This window comes from Pseudophryne corroboree, chromosome 2, assembly GCF_028390025.1.
Source record: "Pseudophryne corroboree isolate aPseCor3 chromosome 2, aPseCor3.hap2, whole genome shotgun sequence".
NCBI classification, from domain to species: domain Eukaryota; kingdom Metazoa; phylum Chordata; class Amphibia; order Anura; family Myobatrachidae; genus Pseudophryne; species Pseudophryne corroboree.
Window position 1 is genome coordinate 367,629,758 of NC_086445.1, and position 27,749 is coordinate 367,657,506.

Below are 27,749 nucleotides of genomic sequence, written 5' to 3' on the forward strand. Positions count from 1 at the left end.
TAATTATAATAATAACAACAACAATAATAATGTACCTTTTGCATACTTATACCACGTTGTTACTCACTGAAGCCTATGTTACATAATTAATATGGCAGTATACATCAGCACTTGATGTTCATGGTCCAACCACATTTTTTGTTAGTTCAGATTTTGTTATACGCTGCAAAATGTTGATTAGAATCAGCAGTGATCTTTACATATTACACATCACACACATGTACAGTTTGTGGGTAATTAAATCTAAAATGTCCATACTGAATGTCCACATTGCTGCATGTATTGACAGCTTACAAGAAACCAACCAGGAATAACATTTGTAACATGAACAAAATCTGCCACTGAATCACTCTCAATGACCTTACAAGGGATACTGTAACAGGAGATCCCTTAGTGCTCTCTCTCTCTCTCTCTCTCTCTCTCTCTCTCTATATATATATATATATATATATATATATATAGAAAAGCCCATCAAAGGCACTCCCATAGCCATAATCCAGTAAGATGGAAAATATTGGTGCCTTCTAGTGCTGACAGGTAGCCTTCCAGCATCGATATACAATTTCCGTTGGCGCCACTAAAAAGTATAAATGTAGACAGACACCAGGTCAAGTGCATCAATGTTTCAATGTTACGTGAACTACGAAAATGCTCATGCAACATTGAAACATTGATGCACTTGACCTAGTGTCTGTCTTCATTTATACTGTGAGTGCCGCCAACGGGAAATGTATATATATATATATATATATATATATATATATATATATATACTGTATATATCTGAGGAGCATTTCAAGTAAAAACATAATTCCTACAGTACCTGTCCTTATTTTATTCATAGACTAAAAAATGTCAATTAGCAGAGTGGTATACAATGAATAAACAAAGAATAGGCAAATTAGATAAGACCTTTATATGAGTTTGCTTTAGGAATTGGGAATTTACAATGTTGAGTGTAGAGAAATATTAGAACATGATTAACTGTTGGCAATTGGAAAAGCTATTAAAATTGAGCTACATTATAATATTTTGAAAATCAGGTTTTCCTGTATCTTATTGTATTACATCACACCATTAGATCTTCCTCATGATCCAATTCTTTTATGCAAAGACTGCATGAAAAGAATCCGAAATGTATAAAGCAACCTGAGTAAAAGATTCCGAATTTGAGTAACTTTCTTACTTGGAAATGTAATACCTTGCCACCTCTCAGGGTTTCCAATTAAGAAATCAATTTAGAAACCACAAAAACATTTTTCTAGCAAACGGCGTGCCTATATGTCAGCAACTATGAAATATTGTGGACAATGAAAATTTAAATGTACTCTAGAAAAAGATAGCCAATAGAAGACTGAGAAGTGATTGCGAATGAGAGTATAACATGGGAATGTATTCCCTATTTATCTTCTTTCACAAAATCTTTGAAAGTAAATATGAAATAGTAAAGTAAAATAATGAAGTATACAGGAAAATGGTTACAGTAGGTTGTCCATTTTGGTAACTTTCTTCTATTAAACATATTTTGCTAATAAAAGGTGATTCATTATTCTAGGCGCATACTTCAAAATAATGGTCAGGGAAGTCTCTATTTTGGGGAGTCTACAATCTAGTGGGGAAAGGGCTGAGCTGAGACAGATTAATGTGACTTGAAGTAGACTCTATGACAGGGTACTTCAAAACATTGGGTCTTAGGATGTCGGTTTGTGGCTTTAAGTTTACAATGTACATACAGTACAAAGGTAATTTTAGCAGAGTGTGCTCTTTTATTGCGCTAAAGCCATTTACAGTACTTACATGACACTTAAACTCCTTCAATTTATATAAATATGCCTTACTGTAGCTACAGTATCTGGATCCAATCAAAACTTGTATGCTGTAAATACAATATCAATTTGCACATGCAACAATTTGCATGTAAATTTCAGTATTGCACTTTCCAGTGCATCTACTCTTTACACAAGGGACGTGCGGTGAGGTAAATGACTGAGGAGACGCTGGCTAGTACCAGAGACATATTAACAAACAATACTGCCCAAGGGTTCACGTGGGCAATATATACATGTGCAGAAGTATATGTATTTTGGTGAGATTTGATCAGAGATGTGCGGAAAAGATAGGCAGGAGAGGCACTACCTTACCTGCCATAGACTTTTTACTCCAGAGTTTGGACTACAAAACTATTAGAATGATACAAAGAAAATATTTCTAATATATTCTTTGTATTTTTCATATGCTTGATATAGACAAAACTCTGGTTCACCTGCCTCACCCTACCGCGTGCCACTGCTACACAGTGTGGTGTGCTCTCAGTCACGCTCCCAACTCCTCTCATCAGATAATGCAAACCGCTGTTCTTGTGCGAAAACTTGAGTCTTTTGCCGTGTGCATGAATGGCCAATGGGGGTCATTCCGAGTTGATCGTAGCTGTGCTAAATTTAGCACAGCTACGATCTTCTTCCCTGACATGCAGGGGGACGCCCAGCACAGGGCTAGTCCGACCTGCATGTCAGTCCGGCCCCCCCTCGCAGAAGTGCAAAGGCATCGCACAGCGGCGATGCCTTTGCACTTAAAGAGTAGCTCCCGGCCAGCACAGCATTAGCGTGCTGGCCGGGAGCCAATCGTTGCTCCCCGGCCCGCAGCGGCTGCGTGTGATGTCACGCAGCTGCTGTGGCCCACCCCCCATTCAGTCCAACCACGCCTGCATTGGGCAGACCAAACCCACGAAACGGCAGCCAAATGCCGCCGTTCCGCCCCTTCCCGCCCATCGATCGCCTCTGCCTGTCAATCAGGCAGAGGCGATTGCATCCCTGCTACGGCCTTCGGCCGTCCGGCATGCGCAGGCACACAACGGCGCCGGCGCATGCACAGCAAGGACCCGTTCGCTCTGCTGTGTTAAAACGCAGCGAGCGAATGGGTCAGAATGACCCCCAATGTACACATCTAATATCAACACCTAGAAGTGTGCCCAGGTGTGCAGAGAAGACCAAACACCTCCAGAGGCATATTGCAAAGTTCTGCTACTCCACAAACACTGCCACCTTGTACTACATTCACTGTTATGTTGTCCTTAGGCAGCTGGCGGGTCCAAACCCTCTTTTGCATAGTGCAAAGGGTGACTTATGCTTAGTGAATGTTCTCCAGAGTTGTTTGACAAAATCTCCAAATAGCAATAAGTGACAGCACCTCTATGGGAGAAATCAGACATGTGTTTGAAATAATGGTGTGTGCTGTGATGCTTTAGGTCTCAGAAACAGTAATCCATGTGCATTTTTGCTAATCACTAGGAAAGTAATGTGTAGTGAGTTAGAACAAAATTAATAATTTCATGCCTGGCTAATCAAACTTCATGTCCTAATGTAATCATGAAAGAGACATTCTAAGGTCTGATAAACTGAGGACTCAAAAAGACTAACAAAAAGGTAAAACAATTACGTTTACATTTCATGTAAAGGAATTCAAAATGTATTCTCTAGACTAAACCAATTTGTTCCCATTCACATACAAGCCATGTAACAATTGTCTATTTGCCTTTAAAAAATGTTTTATTGGTATTATAAAAGCATACAATAAAGGTAATGATGATGCTTATTTTAAGCACATCTCATTTTTAAGATTAGTATACAGGTTGAGTATCCCTTATCCAAAATGCGTGGGACCAGAAGTATTTTGGATATCGGATTTTTCCATATTTTGGAATAATTGCATACTGTAATGAGATATCATGGTGATGGGACCCAAGTCTAAGCACAGAATGCATTTATGTTTCATATACACCTTTATACACACAGCCTGAAGGTCATTTTAGCGAATATTTTTAATAACTTTGTGTATTAAACAAAGTGTGTGTACATTCACACAATTCTTTTATGTTTCATATACACCTTATACACACAGCCTGAAGGTCATTTAATATAATATTTGTAATAACTTTGTGTATTAAACAAAGTTTATGTACATTGAGCAATCAGAAAACAAAGGTTTCACTATCTTACTCTCACTCAAAAAATTCGGTATTTCGGAATATTCCATATTTCCGCAAGATGATTGACAGCAGCGGCCGCTGAGTAGGTTGATACAGTGTTTCGTGGGCGTGGTGGGCGAAACGAGGGTGTGTCAGGAGCGTTTTTGGGGCAGCTGTGTGACATCACACGCAGCCACTTCAAGGAAAAAAAGGGCGCTGGACTGCCTGCGGGGCACAGCCAGGCTCCGCAGGCAGGGGTCAACCTCTAATTGATGTGTTCGCAATTAAATTGCGAGCGCATTATGAGGCGACACAACACACATGCTGGGTGGCCTTGCCCTGTGCTGGGCGGCCCTCCAGCATGTGAGTAGATGGACGCAGATCTTGCTGTGGGAAACAAGATTTGTGTCCATCTCTCAATAACCCCCTGTGTGTACTTACAAAAGACGTCACCATCGTCATACCCTATTTTACTGGCTATTTTAATGCTGCCCATCTTCATTAGTATGGAGTGCCATATTTTCTTGCACTCAGGTAGTGGCTGGCTTAAAATAAATTATGTGACAGATTTTTTTCATTATATCAATAACCTTTTTTATGTACCAGAAATGTATCAAATGCATTAGCATATTTTCCATTTTCAATATGATACCGATTTACCTAGGACAGACACTTGAAAGCAAACAAAATTACATTGTTTTTTTGCAGGCACCTGTCCTGCTTAGATCTACTATATATTCCCCTGAAGAAGTCCCCTGTGCATAGAAGGGAAGAAACGCGTTGGGTGTCATCTTGAACCTTGCTCCTCAATGTTTGTGTCAGATAAGTGTTGCTTTATCTTTTTTAATGTATGAGTATATTATTATTATTATTTGTTATGTAGAATACATTGGAGTAAATTTACTAAAGGTTCTAAAAATGAAAAGTGATGATGTTGCCCATAGCAACCAATCAAATTTAATCTATCATTTCTGTATTGCATCCTAGAAAATGATAGACAGAATCTGATTGGTTGCTATGGGCAACATCACCACGTTTCATTTTTAGAATCTTTTATAAATGTACCCCATTGTGTGTATAAACATACTATATTATTGGTGTCTATTTTTTATCATTGAGTTCACAAAGTGCACTTAAAGATCAGGATTCTGGCTATCAAGTTTAATCAACACAAATATAGTGTCAGTACGGAGATACCTTATGTCATGGTGTTTGTTTATCTGATTTTTACACAGTTTGATATTCTACTAATACTACTTATGCTACTATAGTAACACTGACTGATGGTTTATTTGACCATTTTTCACTTTCATCTAATTTCATGAGAACACTTTTTTGTACCATCAATATTACACTATTATTGTTTTGCTTTTTTTTGTTGTTGTCTATATCCTGAAAGATATAGAGATAGTGTATGCTTGAAATTATGTAATTTTGGCACACATGCAAATTTGTGTACTTTTGGTCTGTATTAGTTACACTAGATGGATCATGTGCTATCTCTCGCTTAGATGCTTAGATTTTTCTCATGATTCTTATTATACTAGTCAAATTGGAAGGGTCAGCAGTCATCTGTATTTGAAGGGTAGTGTACACTTCACATACTAGGGAAATTACTGCATATAATAGTTATAGTATTGGTCACATTGTGTTGTAGCACTTTTTTTTGTTTTATATATATATATATATATATATATATATATAGTGGCAGTATGAGGGTAAATTGCATTATTGACACATGTATTCTATGTGGAGCAGGAGGGGTCGGCCCACACAGGGCAGATAAGGAAGGTGTGAGAACACCTAATGGCTGCAGTGGAGAGTCAGTCTGGAAGACTCTGCAGTCAGGCTAGGCTGTGACCTGTGTAACCAGCCTAAGTTAGGCTATGGAAGCCAGTCAGAGCTCATTGTGCAAGGGAGCCATTGAGAGCCAGGAGCATTGTGTCTAAACACTATAGGAGACAGGGGAAACCACCAAACTCGTGGACTGAGCTATGTGTTGCTGAGAAGAAGCTAGGCCATTGAGCCTCAGTATGAGAAGACCAGGAGGTGCCTTACCCAAAGCTTGTGTGTTACCTGAAAGAAAGCAGGCCAGTGTGTTAGGCTATATATGTGAACAGCTGTGGCAGCCAAAGCCAAACCAGGCTGGAACCTGTGATATACCTGAGAGAATTTGTATGCAGACTAGTTGCCAAATGATAGTCAGGAGCAGAGAAGTGAGTTAGTGCCCTGAATGGGGGCTATGTGTTTATTATTTTCTGATGAATGCTGACAGTAAAACTTCATTATTTCATTTATTCACCACAAAAGCTGTCTGTGGATCCTGATTTAGCACTTAAACACTGCACTAATACACCCCTCTACTGAGCTCCATCTGTGCCTTGCCGTGTCTGGGGCGTAGCGTTCCATTCTCTAGAATGGGAGCGACTCTGTGCACTCCCGGCATGACTAGGCAGACAGATCGCCTAGCCACGTCGGGAGCGCTCGTGTGCGATGGAGACGCACTAGATGAGTGCGGTTCCATCTGTATATGTGCAAAGATTCCCTGGATGAAGACCAACTAGTCCCCCCTCCATATAGTAGGAACCAGACGGCACTCCACAGATTTGAAAATAAAAAAGGCAAAATATATTAATGATAAGACAGCATAGTGAAATCCACCAACATTTCATCGCTGTGCAGGGCTATGCAATGAACAAAGAAACAGACTGTATGAATGCCTACTTTGCCAAAAAGAAAGAGTGTTAAAGTATCTGTCTTGCAATGTACACTCTTCCTCTTCGACTGCTTTGACCGGCGCTGCATGAATTGTGCGGCAGCCATTAAACCCCCAGTGCCACCCGCGGCCATATTAAAAAAAAAAAAACTTTTTTTTTTTGTATACACAGTCCCCGACTGTCGGAACCGAGAGCCAGGGACAGTGCTGTATGCCAGGCAATGACACCTGCAGCTGTCAAAATTGGTAGCTGCAGGTATCGGAATGGTCAGTGCAACTGACTGTTCATACATTACTCCACACATTGGGGCTCTATCTTAAAGATAGCAGCGCAATAATGACAGGGACGCATAGTGTGACTGAGCTACTCTGAAAGGTGTAGTGTACAGTCTTTCTAAATTTCGCAAATGAAGCACAACAGAACTTGGGATTATGGGCCTAATTCAGCATGAGTTGTAGTTTTGCGTGAAATTGCAAAACTACAACTCATGTCTCTCTCTAGTATGCGGGGGGACGCCCAGCACAGGGCAAGGCTGCCCCACATGCTGGGTCCTTCCCCTTCCGCTAAAATGCGAAAGCAGTGATGCGCTCGCATATTAAGGGTCGCCCCCTGTCTTCGCAGCTAGGGCCTAATTCAGACCTGATCGCAGCAGCAAATTTGTTAGCTAATGGGCAAAACCATGTGCACTGCAGGGGGGCAGATATAACATGTGCAGAGAGAGTTAGATTTGGGTGGGGTGTGTTCAAACCGAAATCTAAATTGCAGTGTAAAAATAAAGCAGCCAGTGTTTACCCTGCACAGAAACAAAATAACCCACCCAAATCTAACTCTCTCTGCAAATGTTATATTCCCCCCCCCCTCACCCCCATCCCCCCTTCAGTGCACATGGTTTTGTTCACTAACTAACAAATTTGCTGCTGCGATCAGATCTGAATTAGGCCCCTAGTGGCTGGACAGCCATGTTTTGGGTCACAGCAGCTGTGTGTGACATCATGAATAAGATAAAAATTTAGAGAGAGAAAGATAATCGGTGTGGCATCACCCAGGACCTGAGGCACCTAACAGGGAGGGTATGAGTAAGGTAGGGTATGGAGAAAGTTAGACTACTTCCCGCCCCTTGTCGGGATTTCACCTGTCAGGATGCCACTATCGGTCTTCTGACCGCCAGCATCCTGACAGCCATCTGTCTATCTATTTAGCATTGCAGTCGGCTGTCAGTGAGGATTCACTGGGTTTTATCGGCAATGGCATCTACAGGCAAAGCATGGGAAAGCCTACTGTATTTAACACGAATCTCAGAGTGGCAATAAAAGAAAAATATTTAAGAAACATATGTATTCATTTGAATAAAGGATTTTTTTTCAATCAATTCAATAGTTTTAAAATATTTATCTTTTGACATATTAGTAACTATTTTTTATCAATTTATGTGTGGACTTTCAGATCCACTGTGCATGCGAGATTCGGCTAGCCGGGCCACACTTTTGCACACCCACTCTGTAAGACTTACCACTCCAAAAATATAACAAATGTTTTAGTGCTGCAATAAGCGGTGATAGAAAATCATCATTTTTCCTGCATATTAATAAATAGTTTTTCTGGATTTATCTAAGGGTACCAACTTGTACCATACCTCAAATTACTGTACCTTGGCCTTTCTCATTGGTATCGCTAAGGATCTTGGACCTTATTCAAAAATCCAACTGACCCATGTATAATATAATCAACATTGTCTAGCTGGGACATTGCCAGGACTTTGTGTGCCCCATAGCAACATTTTGAAGGGACCCCTGTCCCAATGCTTCTAGAGAAACACTTCTCTGCAGCCAGAGCCGGCCCTAACCAATATGATGCCCTAGGCAAGATTTTGGCTGGTGCCCCCTAGCACCACCGCTAGTTCCGCCTCTGACCCTGCACCACTTTCCCAGCACCATCACCCCCCACCCATAGCAGTCCTTATTTTTGTTTTCCTACCCCCTGTAATTTAAATAAGAACAGTGTGCACATTTGGCGCACAGCCCAAAAAGGTATGTGTTTTTGCTGGCAAGGAGGATGGCCAAACAATAGTACCCCCAATTCAAATTATGCCTCACAGTAGTGCAACTTTATTCACAATTTATCATGCGATAGTGTCCCTTATTCACATTACATCACACAGTAGTACCACTTTACCTTATATACGTTACTCCTCACAGTAGTGCCCCTCATTCACACAAAATCATACTGAATTGCCTTGTATTCAAATTACACCACACCATATTGCTCTTTATTCTCATTACACCACACCATATTGCTCCTTATTCACATTACACCACACCATATGGCTCTTTATTCACATTAGACCACACAGCAGTGCACTTTCTATACGATACGCCACACAGTAGTGCCCTTTCTATGTTACGCCACACAGTAGAGCACCTTATACACATAATACCACACATTGGTAATGCATTTATACACATATTACCACACAGTAATGCCCCTTACACATGACACACATTATTAATGTCCTTATAGACATAATGCACCTTACACATTATGCCAACCTTTATTAATGCCCTTATACACATAATTTCCCTTGCACATATGCCGCACATTGTAAATGCCCTTATACACATAATGATACACATAATGTCCCTTACACATATGCTGCACATTATTAGTGCCCTTATACACAGTGACACACATAGTGCCCCTTACACATATGTTACACATTATTAATGACCTTATACACATAATGACACATATAGTTCCTGGTGTGAATCAACTGGGAGCTCTGCTAATGTCGGGTGCCTAGTTTTTATGAAAATGCATCTTATTTGCATTGCTATGTGGCCAGGATGCACAAGCAGCTTCTGCTGATTAAAATGATATGTGGCATGCCTATATACTGTGTGCGACTTTGGCTGTATCTGCATACGAAATGCTACACACAGAATACAGGCATGCCGCATATCATTTTAATCAGCAGAAGCTGCTTGTGCCCCTAGGCATACCAGATGCCCTAGGCAATTGACTAGTTTGCCTATGCCTAGGGCCGGCTCTGTCTGCAGCAGTTGGTAATTTTATGCTGCATAATAATGCCCTAGCTCATTTTCTGAATCAGTAGTGACCTAGTTAATGTTGTATCCCATAGTAGTGCCCTAGTTGATTTTATGAACCAAAGTAGTGCCATAGTTCACATTAAGTCACATTGTAAGGTTACCAGTACACATATGGCACAAGATTCACCAATTCACATTGTGACATATAAGGGGTAGTTTAAATAGGGTGTGAGAATCAGGAAGTGAGAGATTTTAGTGGGAGTTCTCCTGTTTTTTTGTAAAGTGGTAATCATTTACTGTACATGGCAAAACCAGATTGATTTTGCCATGTAAATGATTGACGCTTTTAAAAAAAACAGGAGAACTCTCACAAAATCTCTCACTTTCTGATTCTTACACCCTATTATATTCCCACAACAGTATCCCTACTTCATATTATGCTACATTACAGTGCCCACAGTTCATATTACGCCAGAGCCTCGCCTTTCATACTGCAGTATACTCCAAAGTTAATTTTGAATAATACAAAGATCTTTCTAACTTACAAAAATCAACTTTGTATTATGCTAATCAAATGTATATATATATATATATATATATACACTGCTCAAAAAAATGAAGGGAACACTAAAATAACACATCCTAGATCTGAATGAATGAAATATTCTTATTAAATACTTTGTTCTTTACATAGTTGAATGTGCTGACAACAAAATCACACAAAAATTATCAATGGAAATCAAATTTATTAACCCATGGAGGTCTGGATTTGGAGTCACACTCAAAATTAAAGTGAAAAAACACACTACAGGCTGATCCAACTTTGATGTAATGTCCTTAAAACAAGTCAAAATGAGGCTCAGTAGTGTGTGTGTGGCCTCCACGTGCCTGTATGACCTCCCTACAACGCCTGGGCATGCTCCAGATGGGGTGGCGGGCGGTCTCCTGAGGGATCTCCTCCCAGACCTGGACTAAAGCATCCTGCAACTCCTGGACAGTCTGTGGTGCAACGTAGCGTTGGTGGAAGGAGCGAGACATGATGTCCCAGATGTGCTCAATTGGATTCAGGTCTGGGGAACGGGCGGGCCAGTCCATAGCATCAATGCCTTCGTCTTGCAGGAACTGCTGACACACTCCAGTCACATGAGGTCTAGCATTGTCTTGCATTAGGAGGAACCCAGGGCCAACCGCACCAGCATATGGTCTCACAAGGAGTCTGAGGATCTCATCTCGGTACCTAATGGCAGTTAGGCTACCTCTGGCGAGCACATGGAGGGCTGCGCGCCCCTCCAAAGAAATGTCACCCCACACCATTACTGACCCACTGCCAAAACGGTCATGCTGGAGGATGTTGCAGGCAGCAGAACGTTCTCCTTGGCGTCTCCAGACTCTGTCACGTCTGTCACATGTGCTCAGTGAGAACCTGCTTTCATCTGTGAAGAGCACAGGGCGCCAGTGGCGAATTTGCCAATCTTGGTGTTCTCTAGAAAATGCCAAACGTCCTGCACGGTGTTGGGCTGTAAGCACAACCCCCACCTGTGGACGTCGGGCCCTCATACCACCCTCATGGAGTCTGTTTCTGATCGTTTGAGTAAACACATGCACATTTGTGGCTTGCTAGAGGTCATTTTGCAGGGCTCTGGCAGTGCTCCTCCTGTTCCTCCTTGCACAAAGGCGGAGGTAGCGGTCCTGCTGCTGGGTTGTTGCCCTCCTACGGCCTCCAATTATTGCTGGATGTTTGGATCTTTTGCTCACGGTTGGTGGAAGTTGTGGATTTTGTACAGTACCTCCTGAGGAAGGCCCTTGCTTTGGGCCGAAAGCGCTTGAAGAAATGCTGATCATGTAAAGTATATAATCAATAATGAACAGTTGTTTATGAAAAAAGTCTGGAGAGTGCCCCCTCTGAATCTTTTTCTCTCTCTCTATATATATATATATATATATATATAGGATGTATATGGCTGCACTCGGCGGGAATACAGACGCGTACATCCACCATTTAATGCCAATGTTTCAATGCATCTGCATTTTTGTCAGGACCTTATACAAAATGATAAAACACTCACCATATATATGCTCAGCCTTCAATGCCAAATCCGCACCACCGGCTTCTCTTCCAGTATGTCGGGCGTGCACTGATGACCTCACCACATGCACCATTCACCATGGTTACATCTAAGCAATACAAAATACAAGAGGAATAGCGCCAATACAGAGAATGTTCCAAGGGTTGCACTGCATAATAAGAAAACTATAAATAGATATTATGTAAACATTGTTATGCTTGTTATATTGAATATACTTATAAATTCATCATATTAGATACAGATACTAATTCTGTTAGTGCTACCAGCACCCCATGAAACTCTTTTAGTATCCTTGTATGTATCCCATCTGGCCTCATTCATGTATCCACGTTCAGTTTTGAGAGTTATGTTAGGACGTTCTCCTGTGTAAATGTACTTGTTTCATTTTCCTGAATATTCCTGCAACTTAACTGTGGCTCCATCCCCTCTCTTTCAGTAGTGAATACTGAGCAAAAATAATTATTAAGAAGATTTGCTATTACATTGGCTCCCTCAACAAGACTCCCAGTCTCTGTCTTTTGTTTTTCTCCTTTCGCTTATATACCTAAAAAAAGTTTTGCCTCCTTTACCCACTGACTGGGCCATTTTCTCCTTAGCTTCGGCCTATATACATCTGATTTCCTTCTTAGTCTCCTTCAGTCTAACAAGATATATCTCTTTGTCTTCATTATTTTGTGTCTGCTTATATTTCATAAAAGCCATCTTTTTCTGCTTTCACAATACTTGCTACTTCTTTTGCAAACCACACTGGCTTTCTTTTCCTTGTGTTTCCTATCACTTTTGATACAAATATTAATATTGCACTTTTTAATGTTTCCCACCTCTCCTGCACTGCTTCCAAGTTCCTCCACTCTGCAAAAGAATTGCTTACACATTTTCCCATCCCTACAAAATCAGCTTTCCTAAAATCCAACACCTTTGTTTTTGTATGGGATGAGTCAGTCTCTGTCTTTATGCTGAACCATACTGCTTGATGATCACTGGATCCCAGGTTTTGTAAGCATTAAGTCTAATACTGTGTCTTTACGAATGGGCTCCCTCACCATTTGGTGGAGGGATGCTCCCTGCAAGGAATTCAAAATGTCCCTACTTCTAGTGGAACTAGCAACAGACACCTCCCAGTTTACAGCAGGCAGAAAGGAAGGGGGGGGGGGGGGAGGGGTGCTTGCCCAATAAAGTGTAAACATCCCATTAGCAAAATAATATCTCCCAGTGATCTACAGCCAATACTATAAAAGGAATACATACTGATTACCAGTGGACGGGATACTGGCTGTCTTGATACCGACAGTCGGATCACGTCCACCAGTATGCCAGCAGTGGGACAAGCGATATAAAGACCCTTGCAGGCTCACGACGCTCACGTGCTGTGGGCACGGTCGCTTGCTGCACTCGCCACAGGTTATATTCTCCCTTTATGGGTGTCGTGGACCACAGAGGGAGTTTAGCCTATGTCGCCGGTATTCTGGCGGGGGCATTTCACTGCCATCGGGGTTCCGGCATCAGCTTTGTGACTGCTGGTATCCCGACTGGCGGTATCGTGATTGCCTCCCCTCTAAAAGACTCTAATCTTTGTACAGAGGATATTGGTCTGTGTTGTGAAGATGCACTACCTGCTCTGCCTGTCATCTCCACATATATCACAGCACAGAGAGATTTTTTAAGTTAAATAAATGCTTTATAATTTTTGAGGATGCGACAGTCAAGTTGCCTCCAAGGTACCAGGGTGAATTCGTAATTGTGACTGCTGCTTCTGGAAAATCAGTATATCTGATGAAAGGGTTCCTAGCGGAATGTGGCATATCGGGAGGAATGATCTAGGGTGCCAATAACGATACATTTTATTATGTTTATGCAATGATAATTTATGCATATTTTATTCAAGTATTGTCAAGAATTAATAGTAACCTTTTATGTCCATATGAACTTCTCTCTTACCTTCTTTCAAAAATAAAAATGTTCTGGAGTTGCAATGTGTCTCTTCACTTCAATAAAGATCTATTACTAAGCTGCTGGATTTTCCAAATGTGTACACTCTGTAAATAGTTTTAAAAGCCATTCACTGTTTTTAATATTGTATTATAGTGGCGTGTAAGAAAATGAGATACTTGCAAAGTAATTACAAATCATTGTATTGGAAGTATTAGTGAAGGCTTTAAAGTATATTGAGATTTTCAGAAAATGAGAGAGTGTCATCTAAAGCAATAATGGATTTCAGCAAAGCTGCGAAAATATATATAAAAAAAAAGTTTACGTGCCCTGCAGATGTGGTTAGTGCAATGCAATATTTGCTGAGTGATATGTGCTACGCACATTAAAAAAAAAAGTTCTTAAACCAAAAATATAATTTGATCCATACATAGTAGTCTGTTATGCATAGGAAAAAGAAATGTCCCCATGATCAAAGTCTTTTTAATAGTTCTTTTTAAAAAAGGTCATATTTTAATTTACTCAGGTACATCACTTGTAAAATGTCACACAAGTAGGACAGAATGTTACTCCAGCTGTACTGTTCCGTTTGTGTGATCTCTCACTTTATTTTATCATAAAGCAAACACTAGCTTCTGTGCTCTTGTACTGGGAGGAGGATACAGTTGTTAGGTCGACCCAACTTTGAGGGTGATCGGGTTGCTGGCTGTTGTTAATGTGAAGCCGGCATCCCGAGCGGCATCGGTATGTAGACGCCGACATTGTGTCCTCCTTTGGGATACCTGCTTCGGTATATTGACTGCTGGGATCCCATCCATCGGGAAGCTGACTGCTTCCCAGGAGTATGGGTCATTGGGTCGACCCAACTTAGGTTGACACTCATTAGGTTGACCACTGAGTTTTTCAATTTTTTGGATTTTTTCATTCTTAATGATCCACGTGGACTACGATTGGAATGGTATCCTGTGCTGAGCAGAGCGAGGCACTTACCCGAAGCATGGCGAGTGAAGCGAGACATGCGAGGGGACACGGTGCACTAATTTGGGTTCCCCGTCACTTTACGGAGAAAACGACACCAAAAACAGTAAAAAAAAAACTCATGTTGGCCTTTTGACCTGTCGACCTAGTACATGTCGACATACCGGCCATGTTGACCTAATGCATGTCGACCTAAAGGCAATGTTAACCAGTCAGCTTCCCGACGGATGGGATGCCGGCGGTCAATATACCGATGCAAGTATCCCAAAGGAGGACACAATGCCGGCGTCTACATATAGATGCCACTCGGGGATGCCGGCTTCACATTAACAACAGCAGAAACCTGATCATCCTCACAGCGGGACATGCTGGCGTCCTGCAGCAAGGGGGGATGTTAGATTTAGGCAGGAGAAGGGGGATTAGCATTAGTGAGCAGGGATGGGAAGGTTAGGATTAGGGACCGGGGAGGGAGGGTTAGGTTTAGGCACTTAGAGGGGGAGGTTAGGGTTAGGCATTAAGCGGGGAGGGTTAGGTTTAGGCAGTGGGGAAGGGAGGGTTAGAGTTAGGCACCAAGTAGGGAGGGTTAAGGTTAGGCACCATGGGGGAGGGTTAGGGTACGGAAAAGATGAAGGTTAGGGCCCTTAATGGGGGTCTGTCAGGGTTTTTGATGGATGGGATGCCACTGTCGGTATAGTGACAGCCGACATCACGTCCTTCGGCAAATCATACTGATCCCCTTGTACTAACCCAGAAAAAGGGTGCCATGCATGGCTTGCAAATTGTACCTTGAATTCCCTAATAAAAGATTGCGGAAGTTAGGGAAGATCTATAATCCTGTGGGTCTTTTTCTGTTTCAATAATATGGCCCAGATTTATCAAGTCTTGGATAGTGATAAATTGCACGGTGATAAAGTAACTGCCATGTTACAGGTTCTGTTTGAAAAATAACAGGAGCTGATTGGCTGGTACTTTATCACCATTCAATTCATCACTCTCCAAGGCTTGATAAATTTGGGCCTATGTTCTTTACAAATTAGTAATCAGCTTTTCACCTAATGAGATATAAATACTTTTATATGTCATCAAAAAGAAGTATCTCTGGCTGATTATATTTTGTGAACCTTTTTTTTTTTTACACAATGCCCTTCTTCCCTCATACCTCTTTACTATGCAATAACCTCTGCTAAATTAATTCATTTGTTTGGATAATAATAATAATAATAATAATAATAATAATAATTCTGCAACAATCCTTTACATTAGTTAATTCAGACATTGAGAAAGCAGATCATTATGTCCTAGGTGAAATGGAAGGTAGCCACAGTATATACTATATAAGCATCATGAAAGTTGCTAGTTTATTACATTAAAGGACAGAGACATTTACAAGAAGACTTAACAAAGTGCGTATGCAGATGAATGGCTTTTCCGCAAAGTGACCGATTATTGCAGCACGCTTTAATCTCTAGTGAACATCTTATGTGGCTACAGATCAGGTTGTGTTAAGTAAGACACTAGTGCAATTTAATAGAAACTATCACATAGCTGACTTGACCTAAGCGCGATTATCTGTTCAGAAGGGACCCCAGGCAGACTAAGCTGTCCTCTGAGATACATTGCATTCATTTGAAGTGCTAAATGTTTTACAGCCTAATGTTATAGTATTAAATAATTTATGAATAAACTACCAATGCAATATGCATTTCAGAACTGCTTTAAATAGGGTTTTTTTTTATAAATGGATATCTATCTATCTATCTATCTATCTATCTATCTATCTATCTATCTAGCTATCTATATATAAATACATATACAGTATTGTGCAAATTTTTTTAGCAGGTGTGGGTGGAAAAAATTATGCAAAGTAAGAATGCTTTCAAAAGTACTGTAGAAGTGTTAATAGTTTATTTTTTGGCAATTAACAAAATTCAAAGTGAATGAACAGAATAGAAATTTAAATCAAATCAATATTTGGTGTGACCACTCCTTTGTCTTCTAAACAGCATCAATCCTTCCAGGTACACTTGCACACAGTTTTTGAAGGAACTCGGCAAGGAGGTTGTTCCAAACATATTAGAGATCTTCTGTGGATGTAGGCTTGCTCAAATCCTTCTGTCTCTATATGTAATCCCAGACAGACTCAATGATGTTGAGATCAGGGCTCTGTGGGGGCCATATCATCACTCCCAATGCTCCTTGTTCTTCTTTACTCTGAAGATAATTCTTAATGACATTGACTGTATGCTTGGGGTCATTGTCCTGCTGCAGAATAAATTTGGAGCCAATCCAACGCTTCCTTGATGGTATTGCATGATGGATAAGTACCTGCATAGAAAACACTGTAACGTACCATTTTGTATGCAGTTACAGCCGCAGACATACAGAGAATATAGCCATGCCGCATATCATTTTAATCAGCAAAATATGCTTGTGTGTCCTATTCCCAATAGAATAAGATGCATTTTTAGCAAAATAGACGCCCAACACTAACAGAGTTATGTGGGACCTGTCAGCTCACTCACGGCAGGCATGTCCCGCCAGGGCCGGATTAAGCCTTGGGGGTGCCCGGGGCACTTTAGACAGGGGGGCCCCGGTGGAGGGGGGTGCATACCTCCCAATATGACCCATTCCAGGAGCGACAAAATTCTCTTTACATGGACTTCCCTCTTAATATATGATTGTAGTCTCCTGTGTTGAGCTATTTAATTGATAAGAAAGGTATTTAAACACAGGTGATTGCAATCATAAATTAAGAAGGAAGTCCAGGTAGAGAGCATTTTGTCCCTCCTGGAATGGGTCATGGTGTGAGGTATGGCTTGTGTATATAAATGTACCCTAATGGTGTATATTAGATTTAAACTAAACACCTAATTGAAAGACAACTATTTTATAAAATGTTCTTGTAGTGGAACAAAGACAAATTAAGCAACCTTAAAATACACATAGAAAAATAAAATCAATAGTTTATCTTGTCACGTGCAAAAATAGCAGCAGCCTCTGTACTACTTACACACTGGGAAAGGACTCAGGAGGACTGTGTGTGTGTCTCTCTAGACCCTCATTAGAAAACAAGTTACACAGGACTCAGACACCCAGGTGTGGATAGAGCTGTAAGTGGCATAGAGATCCCACCCTGTGTCACTTACAGCTCTCTCCACCCTCCTATCTCTCCTCTGGTTAGGAAGCTCCATCGATAGTACATGAAATCTCATACTCCTGTATCTCTGCCTGCACTGCCTACTGTCCTGTTCACATTCTGGCTGTCTGGTCCTGCTGCTGCATAAGAGTAAAAGCTGGTGATGTCATTGTGCTCTGGCCAGGGGGCCCCATGACAGAAGGGGGCCCGGGGTACAGTATGCCCTGCATCCTCCCCTTAATCTGGCTATGTGTCCCGCTGCATGGCATATTGAGGCAAGATGTATAAGGACACATACAGGGCCTGATTAAGGGTTCCAGTCACCCTAGGCTAATACAGAGGTGCCCCCCCCCCCCCCCCCCCTTTAAGAAGCAGCACTTACCTTCCTCTCTTCTGGCCCTGGTCCAGGGCCCCTGGAGCTCATCTTCTTTATTTAGTATCTTTTTTAGGTCTTCACAGCAGGCAGCCGGCTGCATAAGTGATGCTGTTAGCTGTAGGTGCAGTCTGGGTGCTTAGCCTGATCTCGTGAGATGTGGTAATCTCACGAGACCAAGCTGAGAGTATTTACCGCACTAGGGCAGCTAACAGCATCGGATTTGCTGTTAGCTGCCTGCATATCTTAGCCTGGGTGTTAGTGTCAGACGGGGCCCGCCACTTGAAGCCAGGGGCAGCCCCGACGACAGCTTAGGGCAGATGGCGGAACATCTTTATGACCTTGCCAGCAGATAATGTTTTTTTCTTTTTTCACTTTCACATCCTCCTGACACTTGGACAAGATGGCTGGGTGATATCATACAGCCCATTGAGAACCTTTGTAATCTGGCAGGAACATTATGCAATAGATAGCACCTATCCTTGTGTATCAATGCCTATTTCCCTATAGATTGTAAGCTTGTGAGCAGGGCCTTCTACCTCTAGGTCTGTCTATTATTACCCAGTTTTGTTCTATTACTGTTGCCTCAATTGTAAAGTACAACGGAATATACTGCACTATATAAAAAAACTATTCATAAATAATAAATAAATAATAATGCATTGAGATTTAAGTGTGCATGGAAGAACCTAGGCCTGCATAGGCTCTGGGGTATCTCAATAAGCTGCTGTTATTTCTTTTATTCAGGCTCCTGTGTTCTCTCAGCCAGGTGAGGATCTACATACCTTAGGAAAGTTCAGCGCATACCATAGTCTTCTAATGCCATTTTCCTACAGCCAGAGTGCACCACATGGTTGTGTCCCTTTTTATATTTATGATAATGAAGTTTAGCCTAGTGGAAGCTGGTTTAGAAATCAAAAACACCTGTCAGTTAAATGTCTATGCTGTTTTTGAAGCTAACCGTCAGCAAATCTCCTGTTTCTATAGACGTCTATGAAAAGTTTTGACTATAGGTCCAATTTTTTTGGGTTGAATTTATGTTGGTTTTGACTTTAATTAGTTAAGGGGGCGTGGCCTATGGAAAAGGGGGCTTGGCTTCACGGGAGGGCCCGTGATCCACGCCCCCGTTTTTGTCACTGAGCTGCTGGCAAGCCCCCTTTGCCTACTGTCTCCACTGAATAGACGCTGTGCAGCATCTATTCACCGCAGAGCAGCGACTGCAGGAGCCTCCCAACTGCCCTTCCCCCCCCCACCCCACCGCAGGACACTGTGGCTCACGGGTGGGACAGTGGGACAGTCCCAAAAAAAACAGGACTGTCCCCCAAAAATCAGGACAGTTGGGAGGTATGGTAGTGTTATGGGGGTTGCATAGGATGTACAGTATACACTGCCGCTAAAGGCTCACGTGGTTTTGTTACTTTTATTTTGAAATGAGACTTACAGCGTACTGAAAATATTTACTTGTATTACTTTTTGTCACAGTCTTATTCTGTCACAGTCTCTGACATTGTGGTTTTTATTAGCTAACATGATGAAATTAGTCATCCTCCACTGTATTTTTATGCATTATATGCCTATAATTAGAACTTGCCAGGAGGCAAATTATCACAGAACATGGGTTTTGATGAAGACATGAACTGTTTGCTGCAAGCTTTGCCCACCTGTGCTGTTCAATCTCTGATATGAAAGCATTCAAATGAAATCTACCTTCTGGTAAATAAGTAATAACGTAAAACAATGGGATAGCGTGGCTGAGTTTATTTAAGAGGAAAAATGTGCATATGTTTTCCTTAAAATAAAAATAAATACTAATAAAATATTAAACTGATTTACATGGATTAGAATAGTAGATTAAAAAAGACCTTGATCACCAGCAGACACACAGTAGAGCAATTTTTTAAACATGAACATCAAAGCACAAAATATAGATTTCCCAGTTGTTGCTTCTATGAACTACAAAAAGAAATGAATCAAGTTAATGTAATATTTCCGTGTCCAAGTGTCCAAATTGCTGACAGTTGTGGTAACAAATTTAAATATTAGTAAACAGTAAAGTTATAGTTACAGTTACGATGGGTGCTGCAGCTCCCTCCCAAATAAACCTTCCAAGGGTAATGTAAACAGATGAAGCTATTTACTACACCTAGCAATGTATCCTAAATGACACCACTACTCAATATTCATTTTAGCTCGACTATGGCAATGAGAGTCATGCAATAAGCTGCACTGACTTTTGATTCCATTTATGATCTTTAGATGGGCATAATACCATGGGATCAGTGGCGTAACTACTGCCCCCGCAGCCCTCGCGGTGGCTTGGGGGCGAGGGGCTGCGGGGGCACCACTGATTTACAGCAGACTGACATGCGGACGAGCGTCCGCATGTCAGTCTGCGGTCTCCTTCCCTCCGCCGCTTGTTGGAGGGACTTGGAGGGCACAGCGCGCCTCCCTGTGTCCCTCCTGCATCATCTCCGGCGGCCGCGGGTCTAATAGGGGGAAGTGCCGTCCATGAGCTCTAATTGGCTCACGAACCGGCACTTCCCTTTATTAGACCCGCGGCCGCCGGAGATGATGCAGGAGGGACACAAGAGAGGCGAGCTGTGCCCTCCATGTCCCTCCAAAAAGCGGCGGCGGGGGGGGGGGGCGGGAGGTGGGGGAAGAAATATCTGGCACTGGGGCATATATTGCACTGGGGGGAATATCTGGCACTTGGGGGGGATATCTGGCACTGGGGCATATATGGCACTGGGGGGAATATCTGGCACTGGGGGGGGCATATATGGCACTGGGGGGGAAAAATCTGGCACTGGGGGCATATATGGCACTGGGGGGGAATATCTGGCACTGGGGCATATATGGCAAGGGGGGGGGATATCTGGCACTGGGGGCATATATGGCACTGGGGGGAATATCTGGCACTGGGGGCATATATGGCACGGGGGGCATATATGGCACTGGGGGGGAATATCTGGCACTGAGGGCATATATGGCACGGGGGGAATATCTGGCACTGGGGGGAATATCTGGCACTTGGGGCATATATGGCACTGGGGGGGGATATCTGGCACTGGGGGGAATATCTGGCACTGGGGGCATATATGGCACTGGGGGGGGATATCTGGCACTGGGGCATATATGGCACTGGGGGAGAATATCTGGCACTGGGGGAGAATATCTGGCACTGGGGGGGAATATCTGGCACTGGGGGGGAATATCTGGCACGGGGCATATATGGCACGGGGGGGAATATCTGGCACTGGTAATAATGGACGTTAGAGGTGTGGGGACATGGTACAATCAGTGAAGGGGGAAAGTAATATATTGTAATAGAATATAAGTAGGAAAAACAACAAATAATGTAAGAGGCATAAATCAGGAATATATAGTGCTACTTATTGTTTGAGGGAGGGGGGCCCTAAATCAGTATCTTGCTTAGGGCCCCATGAGGTCTAAATCCACCTCTGCTGCAGAGTGACAGGAGTGAGATCCCGGACAGGCGCACTCGAGCTGGCTGGGACAGGGAGACACAGTGCTTCAGCCGAAGGGGGGAGGGGGGGCTTTTCGCTGCACGCTTCGGCAGACAAGATATTAATACACGATCTTTGCCGCTATAATACATTTACCCCTGTGTTTGAACAATGACAGTTGGAGCTGGCTGGTTGGTCCTGTATTTTATCTCCACTACACTTATTTATCTCCAAGGCCTAGTACATACACCCCACAGCCTGTAAAAATGGCAGTTAGACGCTGATTGGCTGGTAATTTATCTCTCTCCACTTTTTTCTCTCCAAGGTTTGATAAATCTCCCACCTATGTCATCCTGGAATGAGTAAATGTTATAGCAATATCATTGTGTTACACTTGCAGGTGTCTTGACCAGCCAAGAATTAAGGAAACATTGGACTTAATTCAGAGTTTTACGCTGTTGCAATTGTATTGTTTTACGCTACACAACGGCTAATGTTAGCAAGTGAATAGATGCTCATTGGAGCGAATGCAACTCATTCGCAATTTGCGTACACATACAGTATGCAGCATATATACAAGAATGTTAAACATCGACTGTTCAAGTAGGTCTATGGCTACGCAGACTAGATGCAACATTAGTCATGCAGGCGCCATGTTTTTGTACGCAGGAGTTTGCAACTGATATCACATACAACCCCTGTAAATGGCCATGACACGCCTGCGTTTTTACAGCCGCTTCCTGCTAACACCATGTTACCACCCCCAAATGTTAACTTCCTGTCAATCACTTTGCTGCTGAATCCTTATTGTGAACGCAATCACAAAGGTACCATTGTGCATGTGCAGTGTAATTGCAGCGCATGCGCAGTCTGCTGATAATCGCTCAATTGCGAAAACATCGGCATAACGTACAACTCTGAATTAGGCCCATTGTTAATGTTTCTCTTCTTTATTCCATTAATACTGTAATTCAGCACAGGATAATCCATCTGAAGAATGGGAGCAGAAATGTGTAGTATTGAGTGAGGTGGGAAATGTTTGATGATTTCAGTATTGTACACTATATCTACTCCCTGCTAGCATTGTTTCCATCACTAAATTCCTGTATTACCATGTGGAGAGTCTGCATAGATATCTTTGCCTTTTCTGCATTGCAGAATTGCACTTGTAATTTAATTTCTCAACTACAACAAATTCATTATATAGTTTTCACCTCAATCTGCACGTATTGATTATCAAATAAAATAAAACTGGAAATGCATCAATAGCTCCTGCCTAATATGTAATCTGTTTGAGCAACAACATTGTAACAGTTGCCTAGCAACCGAGAGGATGAATGAAAGATGATTTAAGGACAGAGTTCAAATACATAAGCTGAAGCTCAAATACCATCTAAGTGAGGGTGAACGTGGCTAACCAAGTCCTCTTTTTCTTCCATTTATTACAAAAAGTAAAAACAACCATTATGTCACTGAATGAATACCGTTAGCCCTAATACACTGTGTTGTCTTTATGGACCATTTAGCATAAACGCCTGCTGGATGCATTTTGCCTTTTTATTTGTACCTGTTCTCATTCAATGCACGTTAGTGATCATGAACAAAACCTATTGCTAAGCAAGTTCATATATAAAATGTCACTAACCCTACCCTAAAGGAAAGCTGCTCCAACATGTCATTTTTACATAATGTTATTTAATATTTAATAACATTTCAGTTGGTAATATCTGACAATACAATAGCATAAATAAATAAAATAAATAAATAAATATAAGAATTTTTATTTGTGATAGGTTATGAAGAATAGCTCTCCAAGTGATAGGGAGTACCAATATGTCCTGACAGTCCCTATGAGCCTCAAGTTCAGAGGTCTGCAATCTGTGGATAAGAACCCAAAAATGGCATCCCAAAATCTCTGTTAGATAGGCATTAAAGTATGTTGTAAGCGACTTCTTTTAGGGTGCCAGTAGAGTGTCATGCAAACAATTGAGGATCCAGCTAACAAAAGGTTAAAGGATCACTAAACTAATGTTCAAATATGAACCATAGAAGGTAAATGTATTGTACAGATATAATATGTCACTACAACATAACACGTATGCTACATGCACAAATAGTGCCAGGGATGGTCCTACAGATCTCTTTCGGGAACCTTATACGATCTGTAGCTCACAGGCTACAACAGTTAATGCCATTTCATAAATTCAGCAAAGACTGCTTTTCACATTGAAAACCAGGGAATTACAGCCAGTGGTGCAAGTAGAAATATTTTCTTAGTGGTACTGAGTGTCGAAAAGTGCGTGTTGTCATGTGTTGTGAGGGTGTGTGGCCACATGCTGCTAATGGGAGTGGCTACATGACACTAGCGGCTTGGCCACATGACAGCCCCTTTTTTTTCTTAATCTGGATGCAAGGCAAAAAATATATAGTAATGCCTCCAGTATAATAGAAATATATAGTGATACCTCCAGTATAATAATAATATATAGTGATACCTCCAGTATAATAGAAATATATAGTGGTACCTCCAGTATAATAGAAATATATAGTAATGCCTCCAGTATAATAGAAATATATAGTGATACCTCCAGTATAATAGAAATATATAGTAGTGCCCCCTACTTAATAACAATATATAGTAATGCCTCCATTATAACAGGAAAATACAGTCACTGTCACACTCCCAGTATCCCTGACAAAGTGGGAGGAGCCGTCATGATGCCAAGCACCATGGTCTTGTTGCTTTGTGGCACATTATAAATGTAATGGCAAAGTGTGTGGCAGGTGGTACTGCATACCCGCTGCCAAATTCTTAAGGGTACTCTGTACCCAAGCGTACCCGCATACTTGCACCACTGATTACAGCAGATATTGCCGTTATCTGCAGGGGCCCCCGTAGATACATTCATGGAATAATTAGTATTTGTGGGTACCCCTCCCCCTGAATATTGGTGTTTTCTCTGCATATATCCCACAAATATTAATTTATAAGTAGTCCCCAATATGGAAGAACATGTATTATACAGTATGTTGTGAAAAACAGAATATGCAATGTAGATGTTTACATTGTTATTTTTAATATTAATTGTTGTTACCAAGTATATAATTTTCAGTACTAAGTTGAAAATCCCATAATAGCTAATATGAATCTGTTGAAAAACAGACATTTAGAGACACGTTGCAGAAGGAATACTTCTAGACACATATAATTTATTAGGAGCATGTATCGTACCTGCTACTCTGTCACCCTTGTAGTACTGTATGTATAACTCTATCTTCCCCTTCACAAATAAACTGTTTTGATTTACAATCTTGTTCCCACGAATATTAATGTATTTTGTTTGATTGTTCTCCAGAGCTTTACAGTTTTATTTTGTACAAAGGCACAATAAAAAAAAAGAAATCTAGAGAATATCACACATTTAAATAACTCAAATTGCATATATAGTAGTGATATAAATAATTTTGGTCAAAAATAAATGTATCCCTTTTCATACTGATACTAGACTGCATCACTGTGAATGTGCCCATGAATATTAGATTCAGCTTGTGGGCCCCTAAGGGTCTATAAACGCAGTCTTCTGAATCCATCCTTATCTGTCCATCCAGTTACTTCTCTCCTGGGAAAATGCAAAGCACAGTCATGAGAGGAGAGTATAGGAAAGCAGTAGCTGTACAAAAATGCCTTCTGAAAAATGTACTGTAGATCTCTGCTAAATTAAATTATTATTAATAAAAGGGTCACTTAATTGTCACTTGGCTAAGTAGTCCCTGCAGGATGAAGAGGATTTGATCCACATGAACCACACTTGTCAACATTTAATGCTTATCCTCCAGGAGCTTCCAGTGGAGAGACACATCATCACACCCCTCCCTCCACTACTCAATACCGTGATTGTGCCATTCACCGCAAAACGCATCATCAAAACACCCACTTCATTGCATATATTGGCTGATCAGGGAGTCTGGTCTATGTTCCAGGAGAATGTCTCAAAATATAAAAATCTCACAGACAATCTAAGAGAGTAAACAATAATAATATGAATCCATCTCAGTGCAGATGGACACTACCAGTGTTTGCTGGGTGCAATCCTTTGTAATATCTACAATCCAGGATACAGAATACAATCCTGCATACCATGAACTATAATGGAATGAAAACATATTTTCAACATTTCAGAATATTGCAGTACTCAGTGGCAAATTTGTCATTAGGTACGTCAGTCACGTTCCTAGGGGCATTCCTGTTTGGGGGTGGTACTTGGATGCTTGCGTTGGTACTGTCAGCCCATAAAAGTACCGGTAACTGCAAAGTATTTCCACTGCATTGTATCAAATGGCATCTTGAAGGGAGTGTAAATAAGTAGTACATGCACATACTGCCCCTGTAAGCTGTCCTACTTAGTAAATATGTATACATAATTAAAAATATAAAAATGTCATAGTGGCATTTTCTTTATTATTCTGTTAAATTGGCTATCATCAAATGAGGGCTTATAACCAATCAGTAAAAATAATAGAATTAGGCAGACCTTGGGCGGCCATTACTGTTGTTCCTAGGGGTGCCATAACCCCTAAATCCACTCCTGGTAGTACTCCTTTGTCAATGAGGGGTGTTGCAGTACTGTGAAATTTCCACAATTTCCTAACTGCATTTTAATGTACTGTATCTGGGGGATATTTATTAAAGCTTGGAGACAAAGTGAAACAGCTAACTAAGCTCCTAAATGTCATATTTCAAACACAGCCTGAAAAATGACAGCAGGTTTCGTTAGTACTTTATCTCTCTTCACATTATCGCTCTCTATAAGCTTTGATAAATTTCCCCCTTATTGGTGCACAGATCCCTTCCTCACTTTCTTTTTTCACTTGTGTTCCACTACATTTTGTTTAGTGGAAACAGAGAAGGGATGGAAAAGCTCAAAAAGATCATATGGCCAGATTTATCAAGCCTTGGAGAGTGATGAATTGCACGGAGATAAAGTACCAACCAATCAGCTCCTAATTCTTATGTTACAGGCTGTTTGAAAAATGACAGTTAGGAGCTGATTGGCTGACACTTTATCACCGTGCAATGTATAACTCTCCAAGGTTTGATAAATCTGGGCAATTGTTCCTTATAAGGTTCCTGCCTTCCTTGCGCAGGTGCATTCACTTTTTGAAGCACGCAAAAGGCAGAAGAGAAAATAAACATTGAAATCTCCCCACATGTATATGAAATATTTTATTACTATATATTAATACTAGTAGTACAGTAGCACACCAATTAGTGGCTTGTGTTGGTCATTCACCAATTGCCCCTCTAGATCAGCTACTGCTGTGATAGTGATATGGGAACTCTTGTGCATTTGAGTATATAATATATTGTAGTTGATTATATGGTATATATGCAACAGTTACCCATACTCTAAATATTATAAGGTGATGGGAATCTCTTGGAGGTTTGGATGGTTTTACAATTCATAATTATAACTGCTTGAATGTGTAACTAATGGTGGTCATTCCGAGTTGATCGCTCGTTGCCGATTTTCGCAGCGCAGCGATCAAGTGAAAAAACGTCAATTCTGTGCATGCGCATGGTACGCAGCGCGCATGCGCTAAGTACTTTCACACAAAAGTTTGTAGTTTTACCCAAGCTCGAGAAACGTTTTTTCATCGCTCGAGTGATTGTAGTGTGATTGACAGGAAGTGGGTGTTTCTAGGTGGAAACTGGCCGTTTTCAGGGAGTGTGCTAAAAAACGCAGGCGTGCCAGGTAAAAACGCAGGAGTGGCTGGAGAAACGGGGGAGTGGCTGGCCGAACGCAGGGCGTGTTTGTGACGTCAAACCAGGAACTAAACGGACTGAGGTGATCGCAGTCTAGGAGTAGGTCTGGAGCTACTCAGAAACTGCAGGGAATTATTTAGTAGCAGTTCTGCTAACCTTTTGTTCGTTATTCTGCTAAGCTAAGATACACTCCCAAAGGGCGGTGGCCTAGCGTTTGCAATGCTGCTAAAAGCAGCTAGCGAGCGAACAACTCGGAATGAGGGCCATTATTAGGTAAATTCTTTGGGGTA

The 27,749-nt window shown here is 41.4% G+C and overlaps 1 protein-coding gene across 1 annotated transcript in view; it reads left to right on the forward strand.

The window, feature by feature from the left end:
* NALF1 (NALCN channel auxiliary factor 1) overlaps window positions 1-27,749 on the forward strand; it is an 836,506-nt gene that overhangs the window by 511,962 nt on the left and 296,795 nt on the right. The gene's annotated exons all lie outside the window — the stretch shown is intronic.